Source organism: Gymnodraco acuticeps, unplaced genomic scaffold (assembly GCF_902827175.1).
Source record: "Gymnodraco acuticeps unplaced genomic scaffold, fGymAcu1.1, whole genome shotgun sequence".
Lineage (NCBI taxonomy): Eukaryota > Metazoa > Chordata > Actinopteri > Perciformes > Bathydraconidae > Gymnodraco > Gymnodraco acuticeps.
Window position 1 is genome coordinate 22,723 of NW_022992279.1, and position 6,000 is coordinate 28,722.

Here is a 6,000-nt window from a genome sequence, read left to right on the forward strand (position 1 = left end):
ACCTGTTGAAGGTCAGGATCCTCTCTATGGTGCACCTGTAGAAGGTCAGGATCCTCTCTATGGAGCACCTGTAGAAGGTCAGGATGCTCTCTATGGTGCACCTGTAGAAGGTCAGGATCCTCTCTATGGAGCACCTGTAGAAGGTCAGGATCCTCTCTATGGTGCACCTGTAGAAGGTCAGGATTCTCTCTATGGTGCACCTGTTGAAGGTCAGGATGCTCTCTATGGTGCACCTGTAGAAGGTCAGGATCCTCTCTATGGTGCACCTGTAGAAGGTCAGGATTCTCTCTATGGTGCACCTGTTGAAGGTCAGGATCCTCTCTATGGTGCACCTGTAGAAGGTCAGGATTCTCTCTATGGTGCACCTGTTGAAGGTCAGGATCCTCTCTATGGTGCATCTGTAGAAGGTCAGGATCCTCTCTATGGTGCACCTGTAGAAGGTCAGGATGCTCTCTATGGTGCACCTGAAGGTCAGGATCCTCTCTATGGAGCACCTGTAGAAGGTCAGGATGCTCTCTATGGTGCACCTGTAGAAATTGCAGAGTATCCTGTAGTCCATGTTGAACCTCTGCAGCTTTTAACCTATTGAACTCCTTCCCCCCCCCCGCCCCCGGGCGGAAAAACACACAATCTGCAGGAAACAGCGTCTGAGGGCTTCTTGATGTTTCATAAACTATGAATGTTTTATATCCATGTAACGGGAAGAAACTCAGCTAACTGATCTTTTTTTTTTTTGTTGCAAAAAAGCCACATAGCTAAAAAGCTACGAGCGAAAAAATGCTAACGGTGATCGCACATAAACTCACTCATAACACCCTTATTACTTATTGTAACTGCACATCCAACATATCGACCGGCATCGTTAGAAGACACAGAATCGATAGGTATCTATATCATCACTCTATGATAAGAATTCGCAACTTTATAAACAAGAACAGACATCAAAACATGTGGCGCTAGGTAGCTAAAACGGCAATATGTCTTACCTTTGTCGTTGTCTGATCACAAATTGTCTTCAATGGCATTAAAACGATAAAAACGCTGCTGAAGTTAATCCATAGGTTTATCCATAGGTTAATCCATAGGTTAATCCATAGGTTAATCCATAGGTTAATCCATAGGTTAATCCAATGTGTCTGTGTCACTTTTAAATGATTTCTGATCATCCATAAGCAATAAACCTGCTTTTCCGTGTTCAGATGTCAGAGCGAGAGATAGCTTCACTCTGATGCAAACCTGCAGACGCAAAGCCCCTACCTTTTTTTTGGTAACGTTGGTGTGTATGTGGAAATTCCCCTTCAATTCTATTGGCTCTAACGGTCAGAAAGAGATGTCAATCACCAAAATCGACCAATGGGTTCCAGAGAAACGGCAAAAACGCCCATTTCCACCCAAATCACCTCAGAAGTGGAGTTTGTTTTTGCTAAACCTCTCTAAAAAGTTAAATGTCACTTGTTTTTGCATCAACCTTGATACAGGGTACTTATTATATGTTGTACTTTGGATTCCTAAAGCTTTTAGTCTACCTTAGGGTAGTTTTCACTATAAGTAAAATATAATCTTTGGACGGACACTATCATTTACAGTTTTTTACCATGTTCAATCTGAATTTTCTTTAAAATAAAAAACATCTATATTGATTCTGACTTTTCTACATCCAACTCACAGGTTTATCATTACTTTGAGAAAAAAGATTATTAATGTAACCCTTTCAGAAGGGAAGATATAGTCATTTGTTCTGGGAATGTCATTTTCGATCCTGAGACGTGAAAAACAGGGATGGGGTTCAACAGGTTAAGGAGTTTCTGTCAGATGTTGGTTCTGCTCCATCAGTCTCTCACTCACACATTGTTTCACTTCCCTTTAAGCAGCCTCTCATGCAAATCAGCACAGAGACACTTCACACAGAGTCACCTGAAATATGTCAGACCACCAAAAGACACATTTCCACTATGGCATCAAAATCTTCCAAAACAATTCATATTTTAAATTAAAACACTACATGAACACATACAGGGAATGAGCTGTCAGCAATCTATTGCGTCATCTGTATTTCAATTACATCCAGATTTTAAACGTTTGGGACAATATACATCCTCCTGGGACCCGAGGAAAAAAAGTGTCTTCCAATTTCCTTTTTGTGATTTCCTACCTATTTAGGGTTAAAAAAACATCTTGCAATTTAGACTTTTATTTTTTTATTTTATTTTAAAATGTTACAGTATGTCCTCTGTAGAGGACGTCGGGACCATATTAGTTTGAAAAGACAGCCAAAATTAACAGATGGACTATGTAACATAATATGGTTATAGAGTGATATTAATACAAGAATACATTCACCTTTATTTAAAACATGAATAAGTCATTGATCTGAACATTGCTGTTTATTTGGTCAATACAAAACTAGCTTGTTTTTTGGTGAATCTTTCCAGATCTTCAAAGACTTTGTAGTCGATGTAGTGAAAGTACCTCATTGACTCCAGTCAGCACGGGCTGTAGGGTCATCTTGACTAGTTGTATGGATGTGGTCTCCATTTGACCTGCTCACAGAAACAAATCTCGCGTTCCTGAGGTAACTCTCATGTTTCATGGCTCCACTTAAAATAAAAACAACAATAAGACATACGTGCTACTCTTGGCCCACAGAGGGCCATGTCTTTCCAGCTCGTCCCTATCTGTCTCTGTATCTATTTGTGCGCTCATGGAGCCTCCTGCATCTTTCCCCCCCTTCTTCTTGACCCTCTTCTATCCCAGGAGTGAAAGCCTCATCTCTCTCATCATCTGAGAGCTCAACATCTTAATCTCCCTGTGACGAAGGTAACTTCGTCACTATGGACTGACGGCTTCAGGCTGATGATTGTGTGCACCTGGTGTCCTGTGTTGTCTCCTCCCCCCTCACCTGTGTCTTGTTGTGCTGATTAGAGTGGGTGTATTTAGGGTCTGTTGCCCTGTCTGTTTTGGAAGGCTGGTAGGGTGTGTGAGATCCTTGAGGCTGATGGCTGTGTGCACAGGAACAGCAAGATTGGGGCTGTGTCCTGTGCTCAAGATTTTAATAAATGCCCACGTCGGGTTATATTTTTGGACGTTCTGCCTCTGCCTCCTTGCTTGGTCTGGGCCGCTCAACGGTCAGCTTCACACTCCCTGAACTTTCTGGTACAGAAAATGTCTGCTTCAGTTCCGTCTCCTGCAACAATATTGAGTCATAAAGTCCATGAAGACGGTCCTGACGTCCACTAGGATGGACATTTATAAAAGAGCTGTTATTTGAAAACTTGAATTATGTAATTGCTTTCAGAACTAATCATATAGTTCCTCACATGTTAATAAACAAGAACATATATGATTTTCTTGGTCAAAATTACAATTATTCAACAATATTTGACTTCTCCTCCTGCTTCTATAACATTTTGTTTTTGGTATGCCAGCCATTTTGGATGAAAAGAAAGAGGAACTTCCCAGCATGCAATTTTAACCAATGACATCTCACTGGAAAGACCAGGATGTCCTCTGTACAGCACATCAGGGACTGACAGAGTAGCTCAAAAGAGTAAAAGGAGATGCATGTTAACAAAATGTCCACTACAGTGGACATTTTCAATGGGCTGGGTCCCAGGAGGATACGACACATTTTTTAAATGTTGCACATTTTTTCATTATCTTTTTAAAATGATCATCATTGAAGTAGTAAAGCTGCTCTGAGTTAGCCTCGATGATAGAGATGATTCAAAACATGACTGTTGGTTAACACGAGATGTATTTATATTAGGGCCGGGACTTTAACGCGTTAATTAAGATTAATTAATTACACAAAAATTAACGCGTTAAAAAAATTAACGCATTTTAATCGCACTTATTTTTGCACCGCGGAACGTTTCTCACTGGATGAGTTTCAGGCGTACCGATTATACTGGAGCACCAACTAACGTTCATGACTTCAGACAACAACAAACCACAGTGAACAACAGTGGGAAATGTTGTTTTAAAAAACGGACGGATGGAAGCGTCGATAAGAGCACGGTTGTGTGCAAATTATGCAAAAAGGAATTCGCATATCACCGCAGCACATCAAGCCTCAAGTATCACCTCAATGCAAAACATATAGCAGCTAGCGTGGACGTTAGCCTATTTTATCGCGTTCACACCAAAAAGAGCCGGTACTAAAATTAGTTCATGAGAACCTTTTTACCCCCACGAAAGTCCCTGCTAGAGAGCAGGGACTTTCGTACGGCTCTCTTGTGAGAAAAGAGCTATATTTCTGATTGGCTGGGCGGATTGCAAACCACGCCCCGTAAAACTCCCAAAAAGTGTTGTGAAGCCGCCATTTTATTATCCTCGCATTAGCATTATTAGCATTAGCCCAGCGCAGAAACGCAGAGAGACTAACTTATGGCAACACAAAATAAAACATGGGAGCGGTGGAGATGAGGAGGTGTCGGCGTTCTGGCGATTTACTCGGAAGGCTGCTGGGAGTCCCAGCAGCTTCTACTGAAGCCAGTCCCCAACTCCGGGGACTTCCGGCCGGGGACTTTGGGCGGCAGTATACGCCGTGAAGTGGTTTGCGGCCTGCCAGTAAACCCAAAGCAGAAGAAGAAGAAGTGACGTCAGCGGCTTCATTTGCCTAATCCTCCCCCAGGTATGAGTTCTCATGAACTAAGTTCTCATGAACCTTTGTGGGAAAAGTACTGCGGTGTGAATGCGCCTAATGGTATACTAAAATCCATGTGAAAAAAATTGCTTCTCACTGTTCTTAGGTCAAATATGTATATGTGATTAAAAATGCGATTAATTTCGATTAATTAATTACAAAGCCTCTAATTAATTAGATTAATTTTTTTAATCGAGTCCCGGCCCTAATTTATATGCTATGAACAACCAAAAACTAATTCAAACATCCACTCTGCTCTGCCTCCAAACGTGACATTTCTAAATGTGCAGCTTTGTAATCGCTTTGCACAAGTCATTTAGAATGAAATCAACATTTTTGCCCATATCCAAAACTTTAAATCTATTTTCTGCAAGCTTTGTCCCAGAAAGAACAGACTTAGTGTTCAGTTGCAGATGCTTTAAGTCTTCCTCCATCTACCCACAAGTACTGACACAATTCTCCAAGAGTCAAGCTTTGCCCAAACCTTCGACTAAAACTATTGATCAAGTATGAATTATTCTGCTCTCATGGAGGTCAAAGATCATCTCCAGGTTTAAATGTTCTTTTCTTCATCAACTCACAAATGAAATTCTCGGTCTGACATATTTGGTTCTGCACCACCCTCAGGTGGCGGATGAGTGCCACTACACGCTGATGGAGGGCATCTCTAAACAGGGACCATTAGTTTGTGACCTGACTTCAGGAATTACATGTTATCCTTCAAAGTGAATGTCCATTTGTGTCCGTTCTCTAAGAGATACATCTAATATTTGTAATGAGATCTGTGTTCAGTGCATGCAGTCGAGATCATAGGGGATCCAGAGATAACAAGGATGTACATGTTGATATACCTGCTGCCCCAAATTCCCCGAAAATGTTTAATAAAAAATACGAATTTCTCACTCCTTCATGAATGTATAGATTGCAATTGGACTCATAGCCTACTGGCAACACGTACAATGTCATTTAACAAGAGTGATAGCTTGAACTTTAATATAAAAAACTCATTACGTTACACCAAAGTACTTTAAAACAACTAGGTGAACAACATAGACGTAATTAACTCTTATTTGATACTGAGTCAAAAGCAATCATCAAATATCGTAATAATGAACAAAACATAATGTTAGAAGTAGATACAAGTTTTGGGACATATGTTTCAGGAAACTCCGACCTGCTGTGTCAGCGTAATGCTCGGAAAACTGCGTCTTATAAATGTCCAGTCCTATAATGCCAGTTAGATGTGTAGATTTATATATGGACTTTATTTTAGGCTGGTTTTATAAACGTTAGGTTACAGAGTTTACATTTGACTGTGCGTTTAGGCTACGTAAGAAATGGACGTGAGGGATTAC